Source organism: Triticum urartu, chromosome 3 (genome assembly GCF_003073215.2).
Source record: "Triticum urartu cultivar G1812 chromosome 3, Tu2.1, whole genome shotgun sequence".
NCBI lineage: Eukaryota > Viridiplantae > Streptophyta > Magnoliopsida > Poales > Poaceae > Triticum > Triticum urartu.
In genome coordinates, this window is record NC_053024.1 from 735989710 (window position 1) to 736007985 (window position 18276).

The following is an 18276-nucleotide window of genomic DNA, read 5'->3' on the forward strand; positions in this document are numbered from 1 at the left end:
ACGAAGGAGTCAACAACACACTGAATGAGAGATATAGCTTTTTTATTTTTGTTTTTTTCTTGGGTGGGTCCCACATATAAAGAGGGATCAAAATGTGATGTGGCGGTGCCCAGTAAATAGTCAACATGATAAAAACCGCTTACCTGAGTCAAAATCAGGTGGAGGGTTGATTTCTGAACCGGATGATTAGTTTGAGCTGTGGGATGGACGGTTTAGAGTTGAGAGTTGAATATTGAACGGTTTGGTTATGTTAGAATAAAATCCGAGGCATATCGTCGATTATTCGAGGATCAAGCAATCACATAAGCACAACGCCGAGATTTGTTAATAAGGTTCGTCAATATGGCTACATCCTTAGGGTCTGACTATGGGCGCTCCTCCCCAAGATACCGTGACAATACCGCACTAGGTCTCCCTGGACGCCGGCACACGCTGTCGGCTTCCCCTGCATTCCCGTGCTATTATATTGGCATAGGTTACATCGTGTGTCTACCCCGCTATATATGAGAGACCTAAAATACAAGTATCCTATTAGGACACGACTCAACATCCTATGTAAACACAATACAACACCTAGTTCAACTGTAACCTATCTTGTACATAAATTCGACACAACTCTAACAAACTCCACCTTGGCGAATATTCTCCACCACTCTGAATTCGTCAATGCGTCAAACTTACATGGACATTGGATTTGAGTTTATCCCATGAGTATCGCTGCTACTCCAAAGACTCCATATGACTCCACCTGCAACTTGTAGTCCCTTCTTTTCTTGATCATAGTCAACACTCAAGCAAATTTAAGTTACTTGTTATTCTAGTTTGTGCTCCTAACTTCCAGAGTATTCATCCAATGCCATCACACATCGATCACTGACCTACGTGAAAGTGAACAACTCATATATTGGGTGTCACAAATAAGAGTTACATGAACTCAACATCACCGCACTTCCTTGACCGTATGTCTGAAACTTGAAGGAATTTCACCATTGCTTATAGTCATCCCGAGTCAAATTCACAGTTGTCTCACCACATGTATGACCACCAGAGCCCTGGCCCGTCTCCATGTCCCGTGCTAATCACACGCCTCGCTGCAATTACCGTGTCGAGCCTCCGCTGTCCCGGTCGAGTCTCAAGGGCTGCGAACTCACACCACTCAACCCCCACTGTAGAGTACCACCGATCATCGCCGGTCGATGACGAGTTCACGCTTTCATCAGACCACTGGGCTCTAGTCCGAACTGCATGTCACTCACTTTTCCTCCTTACTAAATAGGCTTCGATTCCCTGGATCCTTACATCGTAGCCCCTCAATCCAACTCCACCTTCAACATGACTCCATGATACATGATCAGTCCACCCCGCACCACGTCGACTTCAAGCTCTCATGTGCACTGTCTTGAATCAACCCCGCGCGCATAGTCTTGTCGAAGCCACACAAGTCCTCAAACCTGCGCCACGTGTTTCCACGCCCAGAAGTCGGTCACTATCAGCATCACGCTCATATGTCTTTGTCGCCGATCACACCACCGTCTTCTGTACCAACCGACTCATGTCGATCCGTTAGACTGTCCAGTCTGACTCATCCGAACATATCCAACTGCAACCATGCTCCATCCGGCGTCGTGTCCACCCGCACATCTTGTCTTAGACGCCATGTGTATGCATGACCCTGCATGACGCACTTATCCGCGCGCCTCCTCAGCCTGTCCACATGCTTCAAGCCATCTTAGCAAACCGGCCCAGAAAAAAACTTCCATGCAAACTGCACAAATCTTCTTTTTTCCTGTCACTATTTGCCTGTTGCTCCGTGCACCTCATAGCAGAAAAATAGATCGAACTTGACCCCTCTAAACTGCTCCCGTGCACACACGTGGTCCTGGTTGCTTCTTCTTTTTGTCTCAAACAAATCTCAACTTGCCTTGCATATTCAGCAGCAATACTCACGTACAAGTCAATAACTGCACGTATACGCGAACGACTGGGCAACGCCGGCTGCACCGCAGCCAGCAGCTGCCTCGCGCCACGGGCCTTGCGGCCTCGGCCAACCTAGCTGGGCCAGCGCTTCGCCGCGCCCCCGTTTGGCCTGCAGCTGCCTTCGATTCCACGCTGCCGCCCCCACGCATCTGCTATGCCACCGCACTGTTCGCGATTCCTACTGCCGAACGGTTCTTGCTTCCACGCGCTTCCTATCCGTCGTCTTTGATTCACTGCTAACATTAGCGACTGCCCTGATCGAACACGGAAGTACCGCATGACAACGATCCGCTCCATCACAACTGTCCTGCACCGCGATCCAATTCAACGATCTTCTTGCAAAGCGCTCCTCTAGATCAACAGTCCATAACCTTTGAACAACCTAGCTCATGATACCACCTGTTAGAATAAATCTGAAGCATACCGTTGATCATTCGAGGACCAAGCAATCACACAAGCACGACGCCAAGATTTGTTAACGAAGTTTACCAATATGGCTACATCCCCGTGGCCTGACTATGTACGCTCCTCCCCAAAATACCGTGACAATACCACACCAGGTCGCCTTGGACGCCGGCACACGCCGCCGGCTTCCCCTGTGTTCCTGTTCTACTATGTTGGCATAGGTTACATCGTGTGTCTACCCCCGCTATATATATGAGAGGCCTAGAATACAAGTGTCCTATTAGGACACGACTTCACATCCTATGTAAACACAATACAACTCCTAGTCCAACTGTAACCTACCTTGTACACAATACTCGACACAACTCTAACAGGTTAGTTGCGGGTTGTAATGTAGACTTTTCTTCCCAAAATATAGTGTAAAAGAATGAGTTCTTCACTTTTGGGTGGATTAGCAGATCCATTACCAGAAATAGAAGTACATGCTGGCTGCGTAATTCTAATCAGAAACACATGGGTTAAATCTTAGCAAATATTAAACTAATTCTACGATTGAGTTTTCGTTTGATGAATCAGAGGATAAAAAGGAAAGTTGTATTGTAATTTTTAAAATAAAGTAGAAACAAAATGTTTGCAATTAATGACATTTGATAATCCTTACACGAAGAGAACACCTAAAGTTTCATATACGTGCAACAATACATTGTTATTCTGAACTTGTGAGTGTCCAAAAGATAAAGTAGAAACAAAATGTTTGCAATTAATGACATTTGATAATCCTTACACGAAGAGAACAATTAAAGTTTCATATACATGCAACAATACATTGTTATTCAGAACTTGTGAGTGTCCAACAATACGTTGTTTATAAGATCATTGCTAAATCCTTAGCTAATAGGCTAATACCTCATTTGCCTGATTATATCGACCCTGCTCAACAAGCTTTTATTGAAGGTCGTAGAATTAGTGACAAAATTATTATTGCCCAAGAGATCACCCATTCTTTTGCTCAAATCTTGGGAACATAATGCTTTCATGCTCAAAATTGACTTGGCTAAAGCTTTTGATCGCCTTGAATGGAACTTCATTGTCTCTGCTCTGGCTCGTAAAGGGCTGCATGATCATTTTATAAACTTGATCTATGCCTGCATTTCCATACCTACTTTCTTTGTCATCATTAATGGCCAGCCTTCTCATAAATTTAAAAGTCATAGAGGGATTCGTTAGGGTTGCCCTCTGTCTCCTTATCTTTTTGTTCTAGCTATAAATGAATTGTCTCTTGCACTGAATGATGCCATGGCTGCTAACCATCTTCAGGGTATTTCTCTTGGACCAAATTTCCCTCCTGTTCACTCTCTTCTTTTTGCAGATGATCTTCTGGTTTGTGGACAAGCTAATACATCTGAAGTTAACACTATGGCTCAAATTATTCATCATTTTTGTGTTATTTCAGGTCAAACTCCTAACTGGTCAAAGTCCACTATTCTTTTCAGAGCCCATGTTAGTCAAATTGTCATTGCTGATATTAAAACCATTTTTCCTGTTCCTTCCATGGATAACAACTTTACTCATTTGGGGCACCCTCAAATTCTTCCTGCAAAAAATAGAGTTGTTGCTTATAACTTTGTTCTTGACAAATTTATGGCTAAGCTTCCTGCTTATAAGGCTAACATGCTCTCTCATGCAGCTAGACTGGAACTCATTAGATCTGTCTTTTCAGCCATTCCTGTTTACTACATGTCAAACATTTTGTTCACAAAAAAGTTTATTGCTAAACTCACCGCTATTATTAGAAACTTTTGGTGGACAGGAATCAGGGATAATAATTCAAACAGAAGTCTTTGTCTCAGAGCTTGGAAGGACATTTGTACAGCTAATAATGAAGGAGGGTTAGGTATTAGAAACCTCCAAGCCATTAATGAAGGCCTTATTCTTGCTTCAGCTTGGAGACTTGCAGATGCTCCTAACTCTTATTTGTACCTTGTGCTCAAATCCAAATACTTTCCGAACTCTTCCATTTGGACTACTACTTCCACTGTTCCAAAATCTGCTTATTGGACTTCCATTCTCAAAATGCTTCCCAAGTTAAAAGCCCACTCTTTCTACCAAATTACTCAGGGGAATATTGCCCTCTGGAGTTCCCCATGGTGTTCTTCCTGGTCCACTATTCATAATCATCTCATCATTCAGCCACCTGGCTTTATTTATCCTGCTCAGGTTAAGGATCTATGGCTTCCTGGGCAAAAAACTTGGAACAACAATCTTATTCATTCTCTTTTCCAAGAGCCTATGGCTACTTCTATTACTCAAACCTCCACCATTCAGGATGACTGCCCAGATATTCTCTGTTGGGACCTCGCTCCGAGTGGCAAATGCACTTCTAAATCCACTTATAAATTGTGTTTGCAGGATATTCAAAGCATTCCCAGGAATACTCCCTCTCAACTATCTTTGCAGGTTAAAAATCTTCTCACTCAGGTTTGGAAGCAAAAGTTGATTGCACCTCGTGTTCAAACTTTTGCATGGAGACTTCTTCGAAAAGCTCTTCCTACAGGTTTGCGAGCGGGCCGCTTTTCAATTCACATTTCTAAAACATGTTGCAGGTGTGGTGAGAATGAAAAATGAAATGCATCTCCCTTTTCTTTGCGATTTTGCTAGAGCAGCCTGGTTTGGCCACCCTTGGTATATTAGATCTGATGGCTTGGTTCAAAATCATTTCTCTATGCACAGTATTATTCTCAGTTTACTAAATATGAATCATCCTCATGCATCTATATCTAACATACTAAATTTTATGTGGTGCATATGGAAAGCCAGAAATGATAAGCTTTTTGACAGGCGCAATTCTCAACCTCATCATGTTCACACTGCTGCAAAAGCTTTGTCTGACCAATACACGGCTGTGTCAATTTCTTCTAATCAGGGATAAGCTATTGATCAAGTTCATCATCAAGGAAATAGTTGTGTTATTCCTGCTCAAGGGCACACTCTCAAATCTGATCTTCTTATATCTGGAGCAAAAATTTATTCTGATGCTGCTTTCAAATGTGCAAAGGTTCCAGGATTACCACATGGCACAACACCTACAGGAGTAGGAGTGTTTCTCAGTTTTTTCAGGACCAAGTGGAAGTGAATGTGCAAGTTCAAGCTTCTACCCAGAACACCAGCTCGCCACTTCAAGCGGAAGCTCTTGCTTTGCTTTTTGCAGCTCAAGTCGCCCATAGACTTCAGATCTCTAGGCCTACTTTTCTTACTGATTGCCTCTCTTTGGCAAACGCAGTGGCGGCAAGAAGTGTATTGGCAGATTCCACCCCTTGGACCATCAGAACTTCTCTAGCTGAATTTTTCTCCTTTATAATGATCTCCAAGCACAGGTGTATCACATATCAAAAGAGATCAATGGTATTTCTCATAATGTGGCTCATCAGGTTCTAAGAAGTTTACCAGAACCTGACACTAGTTGTTTTGCTTCAGCTCATACAAGCATGATATGCCCTGTTGTTTCTCTCCTGTCTAATTTCAATTTCCAGGGCTATGTAATTCACGCTGTAAGATGTTACTGAGCTGAATGTATTGGGTGGCGCTTTGTGCGCCTTTCTACGTTCAAAAAAAGATGGAAATAGCAGAAAAACTATCTACCTGCTCCTATGCGAACAGGTCTTTCGTGATTGGTGATAGGGAGGATCATCAGGGGCACCTGCTGTTGGAAATGGAAACTAGTTTCCAAAACCCAACCGTAAACAAGCATCTTGGACCGTTGAGGGTTGTTTTAAAATCTAGCAAGGTGACCTCTTTTTTACATGATGCGCCCCACTTATTTTTAAATTACTTTACTTCGCTTGTTCTTAACCATAATGTCGACTGATAAATGCCACACGTGTGACACTAACACATGGCAACTCCGAATATTTTTTGTGGCAAATCTAGTGACGGGAGGATGGCAACTTTAGTTGTCAAGCATGACATCATTTTTTTTGAATGGCAAGTTTCATTTTTATTTTTTGGTTTGTCTTTTCTTTTTGGATGGCAACTTTAGTTGTAAATAACGTCAGGTCTGGATTGCTTCATGCCACACGTGTGGCACTTATCATTTGGGTTTTTCTTTCTAAAATAGAAGATTGAATTTATCATCGCAAGTCTGAGAGGCAAAGACCACTTTATCTGCTCCATGTGGGATCAGTATCTTTACTTTAAAAATGTACAACCAAACTATGTGCACTTGTGGAACATCACCTGGCTACCCACAAGATCCACGCACCTGGCTACCTAAGTTTTCATGCAGTGCTATGACAGCTCCATGGATTCCCCAACGTATTATTTAGAACAACCAATACCTATGGCTCCATCAAAGCCCCTATACTCTAGAACAATTAATACTATGGATGTGAAAGTCCTAATTTTGTTGGATCACACACAAATTAGCGTCATCATGTCTTTCCGTGACACGAAAGAAGCTCTACCTCCCAAGGCCGCCCTATGACTGATGAGGATTCTCGTCTTGTTCACCATGATGAGAGTGTCGATAGCCTCTTGCACCATCCTACTTGGCTCGGATTCGATGGACAATGGAGAAACTTGCCTCGTCGAGCAGGATGATGGGGCGTTCTTTAGCACATTGCGGGTGATGGTGATCTGCTGTTTCTGCCAAAGATTTGAATGGGTCACACTCAAAGGTGCACAATTTAGTTAGAATATCTACTAAATTAGTTTGTCATATGTAAGATACTAGTAAATACATACATGCAAGCACGTTTATATTTGGCATAATATTACTTGTACCTTGATATTAGGTAGAATATTAATTGCATGCCAATTATGTGATTAGCATTGATATTGATATTTGGTATGACATTAATTACACGCTAAACATGTTGAGTGCTCATCGTTAGAGCAATCAAGGTCGTTGGATAGACATGGTTTTACGGCTGGGATTAGTTGAATCTCTCCCTTTGAACCTTTTTACGTTAGCATATAAATAATAATATTAAATGCAGACAATCTGGAAGATATAAACCAATTTTACCTTATTTAAGTGAACCAGGAGTAAATGCTCTCTAGCGACGAGTGTATATATAAAGATACAATCGTGTATTATTCTCGACGGCCAAACAGAAACGGGAATAAGAGGTTTGAGTCTGATCTTATGGAGATTCACACCCGTCACCTCCTCGTTAAGTTTACACTGCAGTAGTCAACCAGACAACTCACCTGATGTGAATACTTACATCCTTTTTATTCTGTTCTTCTTTCTTCTGTTTGTGTCCCACTGAAAGAGGAGGTTGTGGGTCTACTTTTTTTTCTGGTTTCATTTGGCTGAGGAGGGCGCGGATTTACTTCTTTTTTATCATATTGTCTGGTTCTGTTTGTCGGTTTTACTTATTCCTTTTTTCTTTTCATCTTTCTCTTTTTTCGTTTTCTACTCCTTTTATTAAACTTCATGAACTTTTTCTAATTCGTGATTCTTTTTCAAATTCGTGAAATGTTTTTCAAAATTGATGAGAGTGATCTGTTTACTATAGCGAACTTGTCTTTTTCTCACTATTTTCCTTTTTTCCTGTTCGTTTTTGTTTTTGTTTTCATTTTTTCGTATTCCTTTCTTGTTTCTTTTTAAAATGCTCGCACTTTTAATAATTTGTTCAAATTTAAAAAAACATTACTTTTAAAAATTTGTTCAAAACATAAAAATAGTCACATTTTAAAATTGTACAAAAATTTCCAAAACTATCCCTGTCTTTCAAAATTGTAAGAATGTCAAAAGGCGAACATGTTTTAAAAAGAGCGAACACAATTTTAAATACGAACATTATTTGAAAAATATTGACACATTTTAAATTTCAAAAATAAAATCAGAAAAATATAAAGAAAATTTTGAAATCATTTCTTTAAAACATTCCCGGTACATTTTTTTGTATTTGTGTAGAAAACAAATTGAAAACAGGAACATTTTTTTAAATTTTGAACAAATTTTGAAAGCACAAATATTATTTGAAACTCCCCGCACAGTTTTTGAATTTGTGAACAAATTTTGAAAAAATAAACATTTTTTGAATTCGTGACCAAATTGCGAAAAACAGGAACGATTTTTAAATGGATAATTTCTTTCAATCCATGAGCGCGCTTAGGCCAGCCCGACAGGCGCACGACAGGAGCGGGCGAAGTGGGGAGGATGGAGCTCGGGGCGCGGCGCGTAGGCATGAGGCGCACGGGACTGGGTGAGGGGAAGCAGCAGCACGCGGTGCGAGGGGAGGTCCCGCGACGACGGGGCACCGGAAAACAGAGGCAGATGGCGGAGGTGCTGCAGGAGCGGCACTCGGGCGCGAGGTAAGGAGGCGGAGCAGAGGAAGGGGAGGCCGGAGGTGGTCCTCGCCGACGATGGAGGGACGCAGGCGCGAGGGGGAGGATGAGAGGAAAAAGAATAGTGGCATGCTGGTGGCTGCCGGCGACGGCGGGTGCGAGGGGTCATCGGAGCGGCGTCATGGACGCCGGCACCAAGCGGCGGCGAGTGGCCGGCGGTGGACTTTGGGAATGGATAAGGAATATAAGGACTGACTGCGGGCTGAATTCCAACTAATGTAGGGGCTCTTTTGCAAACATGAAACGTTTTCTTAGGAACTCACTTAATATATGATAGCGGGTTGAATTCAACAAACAACAGGGGCTTTTTTGCAAAAACGACCACGACGGACGACCAGAAGCAATAGCTGGTTTATTAGTAGGTAAAGATAAAGCAAATTGGATTTCTTTCGTCCGTCATGGCATTTTTCAGAAAAGTCCCTCTATTTCAGAAAATTCAACCTGCAATTCTGTTTTAAGTTAAAACGAATCGTTATTTTTGTATTTTACACAAAAAGTCCCTGTCTTTTCTTGAAATCAACCCGCCGTCCGGATTTAAGTCACACCCGAACCGTTATTTTACATTTTTCGACCCCCCCTGATGTTTTAGGTAATTCATCCGCGGATCATATTTAAGTCAAACAAATGCTTTTACCTATATTAAGTGTTATATATGAAATTTGATTAAAAAAATATATAGAATATGAATATGAAATTATTTTTACCTGTTAAGTATTTTTAAATATTATTTTGAAATATATTTAAGTCAAACCAAATGATTTTTTAAATTATATGTATCTTTTAAATCGTAACTTCGATTTTAACATATTATATATGAAATTTTATTAGAAAAATGTGTGAAATCTAAATATGATGTTAATTTTACCTGTTAAATATTTTTAAAATGTAGTTATGAAAGTAAACTTATAATTTATAGTGCAAGATCTGTTTTTTTTCATACCGGCAGCGATCCAGATTGAAATAAACACCCGCCTATAACCATATAGGGAAAAGAAAACATCGATAACTATACATGCATACCTCTAAAAAATGTCGCAGGAGAAAGAACAGATTTCTCATCGCAAGAGTGAGAGAAAGCGAGCAAGCGAGAGAGAGAGAGAGAGGGAGGGAGAGAGACGCCTTAGAATTAACCATATTCAACACACATTTTTTGTTATTTCGTGTGAACACCGAGGCCATCGCCGGCGAGGGTGAGAAGGAGGATAAGCGGTAACACAAATATGATGCCTCGCAAAAATAAAGGAGATGGACCTATTGTGGTCTTGAGTGATGGTTGTTGAGTTAAGAGCGTGTGTTATGTTTTCTCTCCCGTTGCAACGCACGGACTCTTTTGCTAGTAATAATAAAGCACGTAGGATTTCTGTCTGTCTGTCGCGCCAATTTGCAACAGAAAAACGCATTTTCATGAAATCAACCTGCAGTCCAGATTTAAGTCACACCGAACCGTTATTTTACAGTTTTTTAACAACCCCCCTAATTTTTTAGGTATTACATCCGTGGATCATATTTAAGTCAAACAAATGATTTTCTAAACTATCCATATCTTTTAAACCGTAACTCCGATTTAAACATGTTATATATGAAATTTGAGTAGAAAATATGCAGAATATGAATATAAGATTATTTAAACCTGTTTATAAAAATTATTTTGGAAGATATCTCTCCCTAATAATAAAGAATGGATTGAGTCTCCAGGTTCACCGTCGCGGCCTTTTTGCGAAAAAGTCCTTTATGTTTTAGTTATTCAACCCGCAATCCATCGTTAATCTGCCAGACCGAAGGAAAAAACGGTTCGATGAAAAAATACACCCGTACGCATCTGCTCCTCTCCTCGATCCTCACCTTTACCCAGGCCGATCTATTCCCCCTCGCCGCCGCCACACCCCAGCCCCCTCGCCGGCGCGGCCGCACCTCAGCCCGCTTGCCGCCCCCGTCGCAACCCAACCCTTCCTCCCCTCCAATGGATGCCGCCCCAACCACCTCATCCAATAGGAAGCCCCAGTTCGGCAGCCTCTGTTCCCGCCCTTCAGCGGCCACCTCGCCACCCCTCCAATGCCCAGCACGTCCTTATCCAACGCCGCCCTTCAGCGCCCACCCATCCGCCTGCCCGCCCGGCAACGCCCGATTGAATTGTTGCTGCCAAGACCTGCCTCAATGTGGTTTGCATCATTGCGGCGACGACATCGTCGATCTTCGACTCCGGCGGCTACATCCAGAAGGACTACCACAATTCTCGTGGCTGGTATCCTCTACTCTCATCTCCCTACTATGAATCCTGACTGATTCTCTTCCTCCTCCCTGTGTCTTCCTCTCTGAATTTGGTAGTAGGTATTAGTGCGTAGCAAGTAGTTAATCAGCCAGTGGTGAATCTAGGATAAGAATGGAGGGTGCGCTGAAATCATTAGTCATTGTGCTAAACTGGTACGAGTATGATTTATAGTCTGAATTGTTGCATGGCAAAACAGTACCATGTTCTCTGAATATTTTTATTCCTCTGAAGTTGTGTGTGCTACAATCCTATCGCATTGGCATGTATATTCTGCATCTCTTGAAGATATTTATGACATGTTGGCTGCCTTTCCCCCCCTTCTTTGCGGTTAAACGTTTCAGTCTTTAATCCCCTGGTTTTAGGCTATAATCCCCCGATTAGTACTGATATATGGAGTCCTTATACAGAGTTGGGGCCGGGCACTAGATCTTGCACTCTGAAATTAATAATACATCTTCTGCAATACTGATAGTACTATGAGATTCTTAGTACTCTGATTAGTATTGATATATGCAGCAGTGATGCAAAATTGGGGGCCCCAGATCTTGTACTCTGATTAGTACTGAATTTTTAAAAGTTCATATACTCTGAAATTCATTGTACATGACGTAAAGTGCTCAAGGTGCTTGTGCGTACACTCTGCAAACACTGAACATACAAAGTGCACAAGGCTGATATATTTCCCTCCATTTCTGTATGAATAAATCCTAGATCGTTACAAATAACATGCCAACCTTCTTTTCACTTCATGCCACTGTCAGGTTGGTTTGGTGCTGATGCTCCTTACGTCCATGTCATTGTAGATGGCTGTGGAAATCTGGAAAATTTGCCTTTTCTATCAAGATGAGAATCAACAACATAAAGTTCTAGAAGGATTCATGGACAGAAAAGATATCTCCTTTTATGAGTTAATCAAATTGATTGAAGAAGTTGGCTTCTCGCCGGCATATGGTTTCTTGTACTACAGGAAGAAATACCCGCGTGGCAGATGCTATTCTGACATTGCTTCTGACCATGAAATACTTTGTGTTCAGTCTTCCCCTGAACAGCAATGCTATACACACGATGCCACGCAGACGATTTGTGGACGATGCTAAATTCAAGCCATGTGATGCACAGCAGCAGCACTGTTCTACGGTTGGATTTGACTGTCGGCTACACATCGTGTGTGCAGTTTTGTCTGCACAGCAATTTCGTCCCCTGAAAGTTAGCATAGGAATACACAATGTTTCTTCAGAATGACAGAGCACCAAATCGAGGCAGCAGGTTGCCATCGAATTCCACAGAATAAAACTGACTTGTGGATGTGATTAATCACTTACCAAAGTACAAGTTCATTCTCTGATGAAAAAGGTCAGTGTTTGGGGCGCACTGCGTAGCAAGGATATGTTGTACGCTATATAGCTCTTCTGTGGGCTGTGAGAGGTTGGTGTTCTCATGCCTGCTTGGTCGGAACCTTTTCTTTTGAGTCGATTGATGGACAATGGGCATGAGGGCATCTCTGCACTAACTACGATGTATGTGTACTCCACTACATACAGATAGCTCGCTCGTCGTATCTCGACAGAAGAAGAACAACTTTGATGGATGGAGATGGATTTCTTTCCTGTTGTTGCAATTGTATGTGCCTTGCCGACTAAACTATCTTCTTTCTTATTTACTGTCAGGTAGCTCTTTCAAAGATAGCTCGCTCGTCGTATCTCGACAGAAGAAGAACAACTTTGATCGATGGAGATGGATTTCTTTCCTGTTGGTGCGATTGTATGTGCCTTGCCGACTAAACTATCTTCTTTCCTATTTACTGTCACGTAGTTCTTTCAAGTCCATTTTCTCTAGCTACATGATGTTTTCTTTATAGGCTGTAATTTATTTGGCATTTGTGACAGCCAAATTGTCATGTCAAACGTGCTTTGAAGATTTTTTTTATTGCAATTGACATGTAATTTATTTTCTAAATAACCTATTCTTGATGGAGTCTGATCTCCTTTTTGACATATTCCAATAATAAGTTCTCATGTTCAATAATGCAATTCGGTAGATTATCTTGGATTATGGCATTGGGTTAATAGGATTTCATTGAACATAAATTTCGTTCTGCACAGGGATTCAAACTACAGTGCAACGATTTTTATTGAAAAATCTGCATCTTAGTACTGCCCATTTTCTGCGATTCAAATCTTCTTGGCTATGATAGATGGTTCAAAAACCATGTGAATCTTGGAACGGATCTGTTCTTCATATGTTATTATAGCCCATGCATGAACTATTTTAAGACATGTTTACATTAAGGTCATATACATTGTTTTATAAGATGGTAAATTCAAAGAACTGTTTGAACCTTGGAAGTGACTCATAATTTTTGCAGCAGGGAAGCTATTTGTGGTGTAATATGCAGCTAAAGGTATTCCAGCATGAGCTTCCATGCACAACATCAGTGCTTAAAGTAAAGGCTTCAGGACTTAAAAGTAAAGTACAACCATGGCTTAACTTAGTTTCCTTTTCTTATAGATAACTTGATTCTCTTGTTACAGATAACTTGATTCTCTGCTCACAACCAACTGCAGCAAGAAATAATTTCACAGGTATCCTTTTCCTTTTCACTGCTTTGACGACATTATTTTTTGAGAACTGACAACATTTTAACATGGTATCACCCGTTGCAACACATTGTAATTATGCAGCCACAGATCGCGCCAAAGCATAGCCAGCCTTGGTCCAAGGAGATAGAGAAGTACTGCTCGTTCGCAAGTTGGAGCCGTCCATGAGCTCACTGCTCTTGGTCGCTCATAGCAAAGAACTGCATGTTGGCTGGGATCTTGCCCATGTAATATCTTCAGTACTGTAATGGCAGATTCTACTTTTTTTTGCAATTTTTTTGGGTGTTTAGGCCATGCTTATTGGGCCAAGAGGTGGACCCCGTATAATGCCGACCTGCTAAATACGTTTACAGTTTGCGGAAATATGGTTTTGCGGGCCGGCGCGGGGGCTGAATATCCTTTTTTACTGGTCCGCTTTGCGCTGGCCGGCGAATCCTCTGTGAATCCTCTTTTACGGGTCCGCTTCATGGGGTTTGCTCGGCCGCCGCCCGCGCCGGCCCGTAAATCAATAATTTGCATTTCAATTTCGGGTATGAAAAAACATTTCTTCTTTCCAATACCAAAATGAGCATCCACCTTCCTACATACATGTCCATCTCAATAAACTACCGAAATTGAAGTGAATAGGTTGACAAAGCCGAATGAAAACAAGAACATACCCCATCCTTTTCGCATTTGAAGAATACCCATTTGGGGTGTTGCGGCATTGCTAGATGTTAGTCACAACACTGTCTGGGCAAGGGAGAGAACCTGCATTTTCGCGTGTTGGGGTGGGAATTTTGCCGTGTCCTGCAAAAATATTTACGGGTCCGACGTGTTTGCGGGGTCTGATCGGACAACTTTTTTTGCGCGGACCCATATTTTGACGGTTATTTTGCAGGTCGGGGCATTATACGGGGTCTGCTAGAGATGCTCTAAGGAGATATATGATTATATTTTCTCCTGTTGCAACGCACGGGTCCTTTTGCTAGTTTAATTCAAATAAATGGGTTTCTAAATTATACGTATCTTTTAAACCGTAACTCAGATTTTAATATGTTATATATGAAATTTGATTATAAAAATGTGTGAAATCTGTATATGATGTTAATTTTACCTGTTAAATATTTTTTAAATATTGTTTTGGAACCAAACTTATAACTATAGCACACGATTCATTTTTTTTCATACAGGCGGCGATCCGGATTGCAAATAAACACCCACTATAATCATATAGGAAAAAGAAAACATCGAGAACTACACATGCATACCTCTGAATACGTCGTAGGGGAAAACAACAGATTTCTCATCGCGAGTGTGAGAGAAAGCGAGAGAGAGGGAGAGGGAGGAGAGAGGGAGAGAGAGACGTCTTAGGGTTAACCATAATCTAACACGTTTTGGTTTGTGTGAACACTAAGGCCACCGCCGGCGAGGGTGAGAAGAAGGATAAGCGGCAACACAAATATGATGCGTCGCTAAAATAAAGGAGATTGACCTATTGTGATCTTGAGTGATGGTTGTTCGGTTAAGAGTGTTGAAAGAACGTGGATGTCGCCTAGAGGGGGGGGGTGAATAGGCGTTTTAAAATAATTACGGTTTAGGCTTGAACAAATGCGGAATAAACCTAGCGGTTAATTTGCCAAGCACAAAGCCTAAAACAACTAGGCTCACCTATGTGCACCAACAACTTATGCTAAGAAAGATAAGCAACTATGTGATAGCAAGATATATGACAAGAAACAATATGGCTATCACAAAAGTAAAGTGCATAAGTAAAGGGCTCGGGTAAGAGATAACCGAGGCACGAGGAGACGACGATGTATCCCGAAGTTCACACCCTTGGCGGATGCTAATCTCCGTTTGGAGCGGTGTGGAGGCACAATGCTCCCCAAGAAGCCACTAGGGCCACCGTAATCTCCTCACGCCCTCGCACAATGCAAGATGCCGTGATTCCACTAAGGGACCCTTGAGGGCGGTCACCGAACCCGTACAAATGGCAACCCTTGGGGGCGGTCACCGAACCCGTACACTTTGGCAACCCTTGGGGGCGGTCACCGGTACCCGTCAAATTGCTCGGGGATCTCCACAACCTAATTGGAGACCCCGACGCTTGCCGGAGCTTTACACCACAATGATTGAGCTCCGAACACCAACAACCGTCTAGGGCGCCCAAGCACCCAAGAGGAACAAGCTCAAGGGTACCAAGCACCCAAGAGTAATAAGCTTCTCAACTTGTAACTTCCACGTATCACGTGGAGAACTCAAACCGATGCACCAAATGCAATGGCAAGGGCACACGGAGTGCCCAAGTCCTTCTCTCTCAAATCCCACCGAAGCAACTAATGCTAGGGAGGAAAATGAGAGGAAGAACAAGAAAGAGAACACCAAGAACTCCAAGATCTAGATCCAAGGGGTTCCCCTCACATAGAGGAGAAAGTGATTGGTGGAAATGTGGATCTAGATCTCCTCTCTCTTTTCCCTCAAAAACTAGCAAGAATCCATGGAGGGATTGAGAGTTAGCAAGCTCGAAGAAGGTCAACAATGGGGGAAGAACACGAGCTCAAAGGATAAGGTTCAAGGGAAGAAGACCCCTTTTATAGGAGGGGGAAAATCCAACCGTTATCCCCCACTCAGCCCCGCAGAGAGCGGTACTACCGCGGAGGCAGGGCGGTACTACCGCTCCCCTTCAGCGGTACTGCCGCGCCAGAAGAAAAGGGGCTGGGGCTGGGACCCAGAGCGATACTACCGTGGAGGCAGGGCGGTACTACCGCTAATAAGCGGTACTACCGCCACTACTACCGCAGCAAGTGCCGCAAAACCCGACACGAGAAAAAGCGCACTCGAGTCGAGGCGGTAGGAGCACGGAGCTGCGACGGTACTACTGCTGAGACCATCAAGCGGTACTACCGCTCCGAGGAGCGGTACTACCGCTGTGGCCCGCGGTACTACCGCTGCGGAGCGGTACTGCCGCTTGTGACTCCTCAGCGGTACTACCGCTGGGTACCACGGTACTACCGCTGGGACCCTGACAAAAACCACACTCAAGAAAATCAGAACTGCCATAACTTCTGCATATGAGCTCCGAATTGAGAAAACTCAAGCTTGTTGAAAACAAGACGACGAGTAGCATCAAAACAGCGACTGGTTATAGTAAGAAGAGGCAGGGGAGGAATGCCAACAAAAAGAGGAGTGAAACCTCCAACCGAGAAGAACCGGCAAAACCTCCAACATCGAAAACATCATAGAAGAAGCATGCGAACTCCGTTTTCGATGAACTCAAGCTTGTCATCAAGATGACCATAAGCTCTAAGACTCACAAAGAGAACCAAACAAGAACCAAGAAAGATGATGCAAGGATGCAATGGTTTGAGCTCTCTACGAATGATACGATCAAGCTACTCATCGAGAGCCCCCCTTGATAGTACGGCAATCGATCCTATAACCCGGTCTCCCAACTACCATCATGAGACCGGTAAAATAGAAAACCTATCAAGGGCAAACCTTTGCCTTGCACATGGTCCACTTGAGCTAGATGATGACGATCTTGACTTCCTCAAGTTGGACCACTTTTCTTGATTGTGTTGGCACGATGAAGACTAGATGATTGCTCCCCCATAGACCACTATGGGTGAGCCACTCTTCGGCACATCTTCACAAGTCCATTGTCACCACAATGGCCGGCAAGCTTCAAGCACTTGATCTCTTCGCGATGATCCACTTGAACTTGCACACGGCAATCTTGATGACGATCACCACTTGATGTCATCCTCTCCATGGGTTGAGAGATATCTTCCTCTTGACACAAGCCCATGAACATGTACCTAACCCCACGTAGAACTCTCACATAGACCATGGGTTAGTACACAAAGCACAATGGACAATGCTTACCAAACCATGGGATCACTTGAACCCTCTCGGTACATCTTCTATGCTTTGTGAGTTGATCAACTTGATTCACTCTTGAATTAGTCTTGATCAACCTTGAATCTTTCCAACTCTCTTCGTTTGGATGATGTCTTGAAGGTAAACATGAATGATCACACAATCTTCTTCTTCAAGACATGCTTGCAATAAGCTCAACTCTCAAATGACCAATCTTTGGATAATTCCTTGAATAGCACCTTGGTCGACACAAACTTTTCTTGAAACCAACACATGTACTCCAAGAAAAGCCTATGGAAAAAACCTTCAAATATAACTCAAGGCAACCATTAGTCCATAGAGATTGTCATCAATTTCCAAAACCAAACATGGGGGCACCGCATGTTCTTTCAAGTGTGTGTTGTGTTTTTTCTCCCGTTGCAACGCACGTGCTCTTTTGCTAGTAGTTGTAAAAAACACCAGGGCTGGATTGCTTCGTGCCACATGTGTGGTACTTATCATTTGGTTTTTTTTCTAAAACAGAAGATTGAATTTATCATCGCAAGTCTAAGAGGCAAAGACCACTTTATCTGCTCCATGTGGGATCAATATCTTTACTTCAAAAATGTACAACCAAACTATGTGCACTTGTAGAACATCACCTGGCTACCCACAAGATCCACGTACATGGCTACCTAAGTTTTCATGCAGTGCTATGACAGCTCCATGGATTCCCCAATGTATTATTTAGAACAACAAATACCTATGGATCCATCAAAGCCCTATACTCTAGAACAATCAATACTATGGATGTGATAGTCCTAATTTTGTTGG

General features: G+C 42.5%; 1 long non-coding RNA gene across 4 annotated transcripts; it reads left to right on the plus strand.

The window, feature by feature from the left end:
* The first annotated feature begins 10524 nt into the window (after positions 1-10524).
* LOC125546322 lies at positions 10525-13959 on the plus strand. Of its 4 annotated transcripts, XR_007300597.1 has the most exons (6): positions 10525-10978; positions 11809-12430; positions 12673-12766; positions 13371-13448; positions 13537-13587; positions 13687-13959. It is a non-coding gene; the product is annotated as an uncharacterized LOC125546322 (long non-coding RNA). The 4 variants fall into 4 exon arrangements; XR_007300595.1 differs by having other exon boundaries at positions 11767-12766; XR_007300594.1 differs by having other exon boundaries at positions 11809-12766.
* Positions 13960-18276: the final 4317 nt, after the last annotated feature.